Here is a 12,681-nt window from a genome sequence, read left to right on the forward strand (position 1 = left end):
CTCCTGGTTCTGCCCACACACCTGCTGTCCCCTGCTCGTGCCTGCAGAGCCTCTGGGTCCGCATCCCTCTTGGGACATCCAGGTCCTCTGCACAGGGGCCTAAGTCACAAATTCTGTGTCCCCAGAGGCCTGTGTGAGCCTGGCCTCATCTGCCTGGATGTACCCTGTGATCATTTCTTCCCTGGGGTCTCAGCCATCTCCCTGGGGAGAGAGAAACAGCCCCTCTGAGTCTCAGATGCCCCAAACCTGATGGGGGTCTTCTCTGTAGCCCCCCCAGGCTCAGATGGGGAGGACGGACCAGGATCCACTTTAGCCAGGAAGCCCAAAGCTGACACATTCCTCGCTTCCCCCTGCCTGCCTCCCCCCGGGGGCATCTTGGGTGTCAGGGAGAGGGAACTGTGTGTCTACTCAATGAGCTCTCTCCCCAGACTCTTGGCTGGGCAGACAAGCTCTTTCCTTCTTGTTTGGAAACTTAAGAACCTGGAAAAGACCTGGAAAAGAGCCTTTCTTCCCTCTGTTTTTTGCTATCTATCCCTTCTGTATTTGTTAGGATTGGTGGTTTAGTGGTTAAGATCCCATGTTCTTACTGCAGTGGCCTGGGTTCCTTTCCTGTCAGGGAACCACGCTGTCTGTCGGTTGTCATACTGTAGCGGCTGCGTGTTGCTGTGATGCTGAAAGCTGTGCCACCGGGGTTTCAAATACCAGCAGGGTCACCCAGGGTGGACAGGTTTCAGCGGAGCTTCCAGACTAAGACAGATTAGGAAGGAGGCCCTGGCCACCCACTTCCAAAAAACTTGACCATGAAAACCCCGAGAACAGCAGCAGAGCATCGCCTGACATAGTGCTGGAAGCTGAGAGGATGGCGCGAAAGACCCGGCAGGGTTCTGCTCTGCTGTCCGCAGGGTGACCAGGAGTCAGAATCGACTTGAAGGCACTAACAACAACAAAGAATTTGTTGGGCTTCTTCTGGGGGCAAGGAGCACATATAGAACACAAGGCATCAGAAAGGACAAACGGCCCCGAGTCGCAGGGTCAGGCAGCCCTGGGGCCAGCTGCTCCAGCAGCCCCACGGCATTACCACGGACCCCGGTCTGTCCCCTACTTCCTCTCGGCACACTTAGTGTGACAGCTTTGCTGTTAGGCAAGCTTCCCTCAGGGCCACAGGATGGCAGCCACAAGATGGTGGCCGCGAGATTGCTGTCCCGGTTCCGGTTGTCACATCAGGCATGACGAGGGCCAGTGACAGCAGCATCAGAGGTTCCTTCATCCAGCAGCCTTCCTCACTTCTCATTGGCCAGAAGTGGCCAGGTGACCACACCTAACCCCATCACTGGGAAGGAGGACAGGATTATGAGAAGCAAGACTTACCCCTGAACCCCGAGGGTCTGGGCTAAACCCTCAACGAGATCAGAGGGGTTGTGGGGGAGAAGCGGTCAAGAGCACAGCTGGGTCATTTCTCATCAAAGCTCTCTGGCCGCCTTATCAGATGTGGTGTCTGACTCAGCCAGAGTGTCTTGGTTCCAGGAAGTGGCCTCAGCCCTGTGTGTCCCCTGATTACAGCTCTTACCAGTTGTCAGCCCTGCCCATGGGGCTTCAAGATCCCGGGGCACTGGGCTACAGCAGCAGCAACGTCACCATGTCCGGGAGCCCTCCCCAACCCTCCCAAGCAGAGCCGAGCTTCCCTGAGTTCAGCTGAGGCTGCAGGAGACGCTGCCTGGGTTCAAATCTAACCAGGTAAACAAGGGCAGGTCACCTCAGTTTCCTCACCTGGAAAATGGGGGTGATCACAACAGCATCTGCCCCGTAGGGCTGATGAGGATTCAAGGAGATGATGTCTGGACAAGCCGGGCACACAGCAGGCTCTCTATCGGTGTTGAATATTATTTTCAGGCAGACGTTCTCCATACTCACTTTACAGAGGGAGGAACTGCAAGGTACAGAGACTGGATAATTTCTTCCCACATCACGTGTTCATTCCTTCAACGGTGGTGGACCGACTACCTGTTACAGGCTCCCGCTGTGCTGGACATGGGGCCGAGTGGTGAAGGAGAGAGCCACACAGCCCCTGCCCTCACGTGGTCTCCAGTCCAGTGGGGGAGATGGACTCACACAGGTCGTTGCACCAGGGCTCCAGATCAGGGGACGTGCTCAAGAAGTCACGGGAGAAGCTGGTTTGGAAGGCGGGAGGCGGGGTCTGAGGAAGAGGTGGCTCAGCTCAGCCCCAGAGGTGAGCAGGCGGAGGGCAGATGCTCGGCGCCTTCCAGGCCTGAAGGAGGGGCCAGGAGGCAGGAGGCAGCCAGGTTCACGGGACCCGGGTTTGGGATCTGTCCAGTGGGTGGCACCTGCAGGAGTTTAAGGTCACTGGGAAGCGCGTGGACGCAGGGTTCAAACCCAGGCCTTTCCGACAAGCGGCCAGGACCTGAGCCACGGTCTCTCCGAGGGTGGCTGGAGGATGCGACATCCCCTCGAGCTCTTTGGGTGGCTCTCCTTACAGGAGTTGGTGGAGCTCCTGCCCTTGAACCTCGACACCCACAGCCGAGCGTGTGGGTGTTCAGAGACATCATGGTGTTAACTTGAAGCTGGCCGTGCGGCTGTACTCACACCACAGAAAGTGGCAAATGTTAGAATTTTGGTTTTTATAAAACAAGGCCTTCATTAAGAATTAACCTCCGCCCCCCGGGGTGAAGGGGGTGGGCAGGCTTGGGTGGGGGCAGGGCCTCATCGAGGAGGCATTTTGGGCGTGGACCCCAGGCTAGGGGACCTCCTCTTTCCCTGGAACCCCTCACTCCCCCTGCCCCCCATCCCACCCAAGGCCGAGCTCTCTACTTTACCCTGCCCCCTGGTGGCCAGGGTGGTTGGTGGCTCCAAGGGAGGCCCCAACACCAGCAGCCTGAGGCCGGCTCCCGGGATTTGGGAAGCAGAGCTGCAGCCGCAGCTGCCTGAGCCAAACACATTAAGGGCTCCAGTCAGGGAGCCCAGGCATGGAAGGTGCCAAGGTCCTGGGGCTGCCCTGGTTTCTCCCTCCCTGAGGTTTGGTTGGGTTCCAGCTCCTTGACCCCATCCTCAATATCACCCTTTTGTCAACTTTAACAGGAGTTGAATTTTCTTGCTCATAACCAAAAGGAGCTCAACTAATGTACCCAGGTCCCGGAAATGCAAACCACTTCCCTGAGAGGGAGCATCGAAGGGACAATAGATCTTTCAATTCTGTCACCATTAACCTAGCATCTCCAGGAGGCTCTTGGGCTCTAAAAATACCTAGGGCAGGTGAGAGCCTCTCAAGGGCTCCTTGTCCATGGGAAGGCCCAGACTGCAGGAAAATGAGGGAAATACAGTGCCTTGTGGGCTGTAAAAGAAGTTTGTATAAGATATAAAGTTTGCATAAGGGTGGGTAGCTCAAAGGAGAGAGCAACCAACTCTGCCCATATGTGTTTGGGTCTTGAGGGGTGAGTAGGAGTTTGCTAGGAGGAAGGTGAAGAAGAAAGTTGTGGGTAGCATTCCATTCTATACAATCCAGTCCACAAACCCCATAGATACCATCTGAGAGTGAGTCAAGCCATCTCATCCCACGTGGAACTCACAGGCTGGCGTGGGCAAAGGTGTGGACCAGGGGTCATGGGCACATTTCAGGGAGTTGCCAAGTGTCATGCACATTCTGGAGATATGCCATGTTTTCCATCTCTTCTCCAGTTCTGCCTGGCTCCCTGCTTCTCCCGGATTTTCCCGTCATCTTCTCCTGAGGTCTCCTCGGGCCGTCTTATTTAAAATTGTGCTCCTCACCTCCCCCATTCTGCGCTTATCTTCTAACTTCCTAGGGAATTTCCTGAGTTGTCATACTTATAGTCTGTCTTCTCCTGCCAGGGGTGGGAATCTTTGTTGTGTTCACCGCTGTATCCCAAGCCCCTAGAACAGAGCTTGGCACATAGTAGGTGCTCGATAAATATCTGTGGACTGGATGAACACGAGTCCTAGAGGGTGGGAGGCTGAGCGTGTGGGGGCTCCGCTGCCCGCCCCAGCCCAGCGAGCTCTGGTCCTTTGTCCTCTGCATTGGTTCTGTTTGAACTGGGCACGCCTTGTCTCTTACACTCACTGTGACCCCATTGTCTAAAGACAAAATTGCCTATATAGTTGGAAAAAATATTTCCTCTGTCTTGTTAATTTATTTAGAGAAAGCCTTGAAAGGTTTAGAATCGAGTCCCCTGTACTTACTGCTATCGCTTGATACCAGGACTGGCTTGAAAATTCAAGCGAGGGGTGACCATACGGATATGCCCTTTTGTTACAGTTATTCGTGTATTTGTCCTAAGCCCATACTAGGAGCAGCTTCCTTGAGTTAGGCGGGCTTCAAGTCCCGCCGTCCTTGGGGCCCCCACAGTGCCCAGCACGGTGCTGCCGGCAGGTGCTCAGTGACGCCCTGCTGAGTTAATGACAGGATGAACAGACACCGCCCCGTCCTGACACCGAGACCTTCCTTCCCTCTCTCCTTTCTTCCATCCTTCCAAGCATTCTTTCCATATCTACAGTTTGAGTGTCTACCCTGAGCCACACACACGGCTTTAGGTGCCAGAAAAGCCAGGGGACTCCACGGCCTTGACCTGTGACCTTGTGGAGCCAGCCCAGAAGACAGACCCCAAGCAGATCTGCACCAGTGCACAACCAGTTACAAAAGAGAGCAGGGCGCAGGGGTGAGGCAGGGGCAGGGCCCGCTGGCTGTGGCTGTGGACGGCTCCCTGGGGAGGGAGCAGAGGCGAGGCCTGGGGAGGAGCTCTGAGTTTTCCAGGAACGGGGACAGGAGCCAGGGGCTGGACGGCAGGGCGGGCTCCTTCAAGGCCAGGCGGTGAGGGTGCATCATGGGAGGCCTGTGAGGGCTTTAAGCAGGGATGCGACATTGTCTGATTTTCACTTTAAAGGACGGCAGCCGAGGGCATGGCAGTGGTTCTCCCGAGGCAGAGTGATGGACGACGAGCAGGACGCGGGAGACAGGGCTCAGGATGCTGGTCAGGGCCGGAGGAGGTGCAGGACTGTGAGTCCTGGGCCCTCAGGGCAGTCAGGGCCGGCGGCGGGGTGGAGGCCATCACCAGGTCTAGGGGAAAGAGATGCAGGAGGAGCAGAGGGCTGAGCCCTAACAGTCGGGGCCAGGAGAAGGAAGGGAGCCACTTCTGATCTGCACCAACTAAAGGGAGGGGAGGACCCACCTGTGTTGACTTTCTTGCACTGAGTCTGGGGGTTAAGTGGCATGAAGGGATCTGAGAGTTTGGAGGCCAGAGTTCAAGCCCTCGCCCTGCTGTGCAACCTAAAGCTGATAGCTGCCCCTCTCTGGGCCCAGACTCATCCTCTGTACAGGGAAGCGATAGACCTGAGATCCCTCGTGGGTCACTGGCCTCAGCCTTCTCTTTCCTTGGCTCCCTCCCTGCTGCCTGCCTGGAGTCCAGGGGTCCTTCCTGCTCCCCGTCATGTCCCGCGGGCTCCTGGCACTCCCAGGGAGGGAGCAGGTACCGCTCCATTCCGCCACTCTCGTGCCTTTGCCTCATCTCCCGCCTGCAGAACCGGCCTGTGTGGATGCTGGGAGAAGCAAGCGTCGCCCTCTGGTGGCACCTTCTGGGCCAAACGTCACTGGGTCCTGCTCCATTTGAAATCAAGTATGCCTAAAGCAATTATTGAGTGCCTTTGGTGTGCGCAGTCCTGAGGCAGGCCATGAAGGAGGTGGGCAGTGAGGGGAAGTGGGGAGAATCCTGGGTGTGGTGTCAGAATTCAATTCCAGAGTCAGGCCACCTGAGCTCAGATCCTGACTCCAGCCCAGATCCTTACCCCCCGGGGCCTGGGTGTCCTATATGTGGGAATCAAGGCCAAGGGGGTTCCTGGGGTTGCAAGGGGATCAAATGGCACCACCCTGGAGTGCGTGTCAGCTTCGCTCCAGGCCCCAGACACGTGGGCTGTGTTTATAACACACGCATGCTCAGTGCCTCAAAGGAGACCGCCATGCGGAGGGGCGCTCTGCTGTGTGGGTGGACGTGCCGGCCTCGGGGTTCCTCCAGGCAGCGTGGAGCTCATGCTGAGGGCCCTTCCCAGGGCCGTGCCCACGGTGCAGTAGGGGCCCCCTGGCAGTGGCTCTGGGCAGGGAGACCTGGCTGTGCAGGTCCCCTGCAGTTACACTCCTGACCATCCATGGCGTTTCCAAGGAGCCGGGACGTCAAGCGCCTGGGGCTGTGGGGGCCCGTCCAGGGCAGCAGAGACCTTGGGTGTGTGCAGCATCTCTTGTTCCCCCGTGAGCAGCTGGGCTGGCTGTGTCTGCACGGCTCAGGTGTGCGTGAAGGAGGCCTCCTGTGCGCAGGTGTCCTGGCTTGAATGAACACATCTGTGTGCACGCCAGAGCTGGATGGGCTTGCTCCCCTGAAAAGGAATGATCTCCCCATCACAGGGGGAATTCAAAGGAGTCTGGGATTCTGGGAGAGATGCTGTGGAGAGGAGATAGGTATCAGATGAGGGTCGGATTCAGGGATGTTTAGAGCTCCAGGCATCTGCTTCAGCCCCACAGGCCTCTTTGCATCTGTGTCTGCTGTGTCAGACCCCTTTGCCTCTTTGCTCAGGCTGGTCTTTTATCTTTGCTGTATGTTAGCCATTACTGAGCCTTCAAGGCCTGACTCAAAGCCACCTCCTCCAAGAGACCTGCCCTGATCACCTCACGCCAACTCCGGTTATTGTTACTGCGTGCACGCACGGGACTGTCTCCCGTCTCCCGTCTCCCGTCTCCTCAGCTGGGCCCTGGACTCCTGGAGGCAGGAGTGAGGCCTGAGCATCTTTTGTAGCTGCCATTACTCCCGGCCCAGAGCCGGGATGATGTGGATGCTGGACAAATGCTCCATGCTGACTGCTAGCTGTTCTTCCATTCTATGCCTGAGAAAAGCATGATCCAGACTCCCCCTGAGGAGGCAGGGGCTGGAGGAATGGTGGGAAGGCCAGAGTGGGTTCTGGAAGGCCAGAGCAGCGCAGATAGGACAGGCAGAGATGGCCAGCAGTGCCTCGAATTCCCACAGCTCTCTCATTCCAGAGGCAGCAGCAGCTCGATAGTTAGAAGTGTATCCTCCAGAACCAGACGGCCTGAGTTCAAGTCTCAGCCCGGCACTTACCACCTGGCTGGCCTTGGGCAAGATACTTAACCTCTCTGTGCCTTAATTTCCTCACCTGTAAAGTAGGATAATAGGAGGACCTACCTGCAAGTGTGGTTGTCAGGATTAAATGAGTTAATATGATGCTTCTCAAACTTCCACGTGCACACGAATCACCTGGGGGTCTGATGAAAACGCAGATTCTGACTCAGTCATCTGGGGCCTGAGACGCCGCATTTCTGACAAGCGCCCGGGGATGCCAACACTGTTGGACCTCGAACCCTGCTGGCGTCCTCGGGAATTAATGTGTCAAGTGCTTAGAAGAGACCTGGAGCATAGTAACGGATGGGGGAAGTGTTGTGAGCTGCTGCTAGCTGGCACCAATCACGGAAGGGATGGGCTTCTAGAATTTTCCAGAGCCTTCTTGGTGCTCTGCTCTCTGGAGCCTTGGCGAGGCTGTAGCCTCTGAGGTCTTTGAGACGGGGCGTCCTGAACCTCCTTGCTCGGTAGTTTGTGCTCTGGGCCCTGAGGAGGGACATGTGCCGGGGAGCAGGCAGAGGGCGATTTCAGGAGAGAGCTGAGAAGAGAAACCGGAAGAAGGCCCTGCGGCAGAGGCGGCTTCTCGGGCCCACTCCCTTGAGTGTCCGGGCTTGCTCTGGTGCGAGCTGCACAGCCGAAACCACACACCTTGCAGCTCCCCGCCCCCTCCGCTCCTGCCGCCCCCTGCTTCCTGTGGGGAAAGTCACAGGTGACTTCAGCCAGGGTGCCAGCAGCACTTCTGGGCTGGAACCGCAGGCCTGAAACCACGGCCACATCCTCTTGATTGAAGTGCCCCTTGGCCTCTTGCTAGGCCTGCTCCCTGGACCCTGGCCGCTGGTGCACCGGCCAGGCCTGGTTTGGTCCCTGAGCCCAGGCTACTTCTGAAGAGGTGGGGGAGGTTGGGAGGGTGGGTGCGTGGAGGGGCCGAGGGGCGGGGGTGTAGAGAGCGGGTCCTGGGTCAGGAGGCTGGAGGGCCGAGTGTCCGACTCAGCTCTGCTTTGAGAGCTGCCTCTCTCTGCATGCCCTCATCTCATGGTCTCTGTCTCCCACCTCCCGGGGTCACTTGCAGGGGTCCCCTGTGGCAACCTGCGAAAAGGGGTTGGGAACATAAGCCCCTTCATCAGTTAGGAGAGGGCGAGGGCCTCCTGGCAGGTGTGGTTGGTTGCCGCCCAAGTTCCAGTTTGAGGTCATTTCCCGGAGAGCAGCTCCAGGCCCCGAGGAATTGAGCTGGTCACAGCGTTCCTCCAGCCTTGCCCCAGAGAGGGTGATGCAGCCTGGGGCCCCATCCTCTGCTGCTTTCAGGTTGGCTCATGAGCTCTGGGAGGCCCATGAGATCAAGGTCACTGGTTCAAGGCCCATGTCGGGAAAGAACATGAGCTTCCCCCTTTCCACTCAGGTGGCAGCTCTGACCCTGACTGGTTCTCTCCTGTATCGGGGTGGGGGGTGCTCAGGGTGAGTGTGCAGGCGTTCTCAACCCAGGATCCCCTCCTGAGGGCTGAGAAGAGTCCCTCCTCCCTGAGGGAGGCAAGGCACCCATTCAAATTCCTCCAATCAGAGGATGCCTCTCCTGGAGGAGCCCTCAGCATCATCTGACCGGATCCCACGCTTGTAGGGCCGGGAGGCTGGGCTCAAAGTGGGCAGGCCTGGCGCCCTGGGTCTGGCTTGCTCACCATCATCTAGCCCCCTGTTTCTGGTCGCAGCACCCTACTTTTCTTTGGACATCTACCTTCCTGCATTAGGTGAGGTCTTGGTCAAGCTGCCGATCAAAGTACAGCATCCATCCTTTCTAGCCAGGAGGTGGGCATTTGACCCCATCTTAGCCGATGAGACTCTGAATTCTACTGGGAGGAGGCCAGGCAATAGCTGGAGGTTGGTACCTTGAAGGGATCTTTGAAGCTGGTCTGGAGTCTGCTGCCCCTGAGGTCTGGGTCTTCAGCTGTCTCCAGAACTGTGAACCACTCCAGATCCTTCTAGTTAGTTCTGTTTGGCTCAAGTTAGCCACAGGCTGTTCCTGTGGTCTGTAGCCCCAGAACAGTGATTACGGTGGGGAGGGACATGTGACTAGTGAGCTGGTGGCACTGCTGGGACTCCAACCCGGGTCTTTAGACTCTCAATCAATGCTCATGTCCCCTGGGAGGAGCCTCTGGTCCCTAGAGGAGCGGTGGGACTCAAATGAATTGGAACCAAAGAGAAGAAACGAGAGTTCTCATCTAGGGCTCAGTGCTGGGTGGGGGTGTTGGTGGTTTGACTGCTGGGCAGAGTGTGGGGAGACACACAGAACCTGGGCAGGCGGGCTGCGGGGGTGGGGAGGGGTCAGCCAGTGAGGCCCCTTGTGGCCCTCACACGTGCCCTGGCTCTGCCCCACGCCCCAGGCATGCGGTAGGAACTCTGCTCTAAGGTGGGAGAGGAGGAACAGGGCGCCCAGGAAAGGAGGATTTGGTTAACAGAGCACATGCTGACCTGGTTCAGAAAAGCCAGGGTGGGTTTGTGCCTCCCTGCGGTGGGAGGACTCACAATGGGTCTGTGTCTAACTCACTCTGAAAGTGAAACCAGCCACCCACCAAACACGGGGGCCTCTGCTCGTCCTGAAATCTCTGGCAGCCTGTCTCTTTATTAGCCAGCACCCAAAGTAGAAACCAGTCAGCACGACAGATTCAAGGTCAGCCAGCCAGCTGGGGCGCATGGGCCTCACCAGGCCTTGGAAGTCAGGCATTCAACCATGTAGGCTGCCAGGAAGACATCCAGCTGTGACTCCCTTCTCAGGGTCACCCATCTGTGAGTACGCCAGGCAGCAGGGGGTTTTTGTCTTAGACCCTCCGGTGTTCCCCAAGATCCAGTGCTCACACCTGGCTCCAGGGCCTGAGTTGCAACGCTGATCCTATTCCAGGGACTCCAGAGAGAGAAAAACGTGGGGACATACACTTCTCCTGCTGCCCTCCACTCGATTCCCCGCCTCGCCACCACCCAGGCTGGCCGGTAACTGCTGAAGTGGGGGCTGGGGAGGGGAGGGCAGGCCAGTAACTAAAGAGGACTTCGAGTCCTAATCTGTGTCCAAGTGAACGTTCCTCCACGCTCGGCACAGGCACCTGTGTCTGCCAGGAATTTCAGTTGCAAACCACAGGACCCAACGCGTACTTTCATTAGAAAAGGAATTTATTCAGGATATTCTGAGGCTGGGGAATCTCTGACAGGACCCTCGAATCAGACTTGGAGGGCGGAGCATCTGAGATGGGATGTTCTGATGCCACCCTCCCCAGCCCCCTGGAATCCTCTGCCTCCTTAGCGTCACTCTTTCCCACATTGGAGTCTGCAGCAGAGACTTCTGATTGGAGGATCCCCGTCACAGGCTCCCTGTCCCACATTGGAGTCTGCAGCTGATTGGGGGAGCCTCCTCACGTGCTCGCTGCCCCAGCTGCAAGAGAGGCTGGGAAAGTAAAGTTTTACCTTGTTGCTTGGGACACAAGACTCCTAAAGAAGTAAACACCACAAACACAGGAAAGGTTTGCAAAGCTGCTGTGTGACCACAGTGTACAATAAATATCCGGCCAGCCCCTGAGCAGAAGCATCGCTGGCAGAGAGTCCTTTGTCAGCCCTGGTCCTCAGCTCCCCCCACCCCAAGTTACCCCATCCTTACACCTTCGCGGCCAGTGAGTGGTCTGTTGTTTTCTGCTGCGAGCCGGATGGTGGTGTTTTGTTGTGTGTCTAAGTTAGAACTAATGACCAATATTTTAAATGAGAAAATTCACATTTTAAAAAAAATCTCCATTTTCTACTTTTCTTGAAAATTCAGAATTTATTGGCAGTATTGAGTCAACATTCCCGTCTACCGTCTCTCCCGTAGATGGAGCCTCCAGTTTGTCATGGTCCCCGCCCACCATCCCGTCTCACGCTTCGTTCCTGCCTGGCCCGTGGGCATCCTTGTCTGGGACTCCTGCCCAAACTTACCACGAGGGTGAGAGACCAGGCCTCCTCCCTCACTTGACAGGCTTCGATGTTGGGAGGCCAAGAGAGCAGCATGCGTTTTAGTTAATTGCTGATTGTCCAGAAACGCCACTTGGTCCGTGATGTCTTTACAGTGCCATTCGGGTGGCCCGTGGAGTATGTCCACAAACCTGTATACATAGAAATGATGCAAGACAGTCCTGTTTTAAACCTGGCGGAGCACCTGTGTGAGTGCCCAGGTCGGGGAAGTTTTGGGCTGCAGATGCAGGTGGCCTGGAAGAATGACAGGTCCCCACCTTACTTCCCTGAGGGCCACTCAAAGGGGCCCCTCTCCAGGAATCCTGTCACTGGCCCGACACCTTCTGAGGCTTTGCACTTGCCCCAAACTCCCGTTTCTCAGGATGTTTGGCCCTTTAATTCTGGAGAGGAGACCCATGGTCTTTTCTGCCTCCTCACCGGCACCTGTTTTGGGATCTGCCAAAATACGTTCATCTCTCTTCTCTGGGCCCCACCTTGTTTAGATTCTCGAGGTGGCGATGAGACCAACACATCAGGATGCCAAGAGTCAGGGACCAGCGGAAGATTTTACAGTCTCTCTGTCTGATGCAGGGCCAGGTGGTACCCAGATCTGGTCGACTGTGCCCCTGTCCGCTGCTTGAAGACGGCATCTCCATTGCTCAGGGGAGTTCAGGGTCCCCTGTTCTCTGGGGGTCCAGCATCCCTGGTCCTGGAGCCAGGCTTGACTGGGGGCATCATTCCGGAGCGGCAGTGGATTTGACACACCATTTACTACTTTCCACTGAGGAAGCACTGCAGGCCGAGGGGACAGCCAGGGACAGCCTCCACAGAGGGACGTTTAGATGTTTTCCGATTCCCTAATAAAAACACTAAGAAAAAAAAGCAAGCAAGCATAACTTCTAGATAGAGAGGAACTTCTCACAGACAGTTTGCAAACATCACACGTCCTCTTTCCTCGGTGCAACACCTAGACTATCTTCTGAGAAAGATCACAGATCTTGCTGAAACCTGCTTAAGATTAAGAAAAAGTGAAAAGATTCTTTCTACCTGTTTCCCACGGGAAAGGGGGAAGGCACCGCAGGTGCTGTCCAAGGGTCTTTGGAGCTTTCCCGGCCTCCCCAGAACACGCCCCCAGCTGGGCAGTCAGGAGGGGGGCCAGGAGTCGGTGCCCTGTGGACAAGATGCTGCCCTCCCTGTCTGCCCAGAGAGGTGGTCCCACAGGCCCGGGACGCAAGGACAGTTTCAGGTTCCTGGGAAGAGGTTAGAAACGATCAGGGGAGCAGGAAGGCTGGGGTCTGGGGGAGCCCTGAGGGGAGCTCCATCTCCCACAAGGGGTCCCACATTCTTTTTCTTTTCTTTCTAATTTTACTTATTTTCTTAAGTAGGTATTATGTTCCCATGAAACAAAATTCAAATAGTACCAAAGGTTATTCGGGAAAGTTCCTCTCCCTCCTTTGCCTCCCGGGCCTCGCAGCTCTCCTCCCAGCAGGAAATCGTGGCTACCTGTCTCTGGGGAGCCTTCAGAGCTCCTCCGTGCACGCGCATGCAGCCTGCAGACGCGCTCGCACACAATGCA

The sequence above is a fragment of the Equus quagga genome, chromosome 19 (assembly GCF_021613505.1).
Source record: "Equus quagga isolate Etosha38 chromosome 19, UCLA_HA_Equagga_1.0, whole genome shotgun sequence".
Classification (NCBI taxonomy): Eukaryota; Metazoa; Chordata; class Mammalia; order Perissodactyla; family Equidae; genus Equus; species Equus quagga.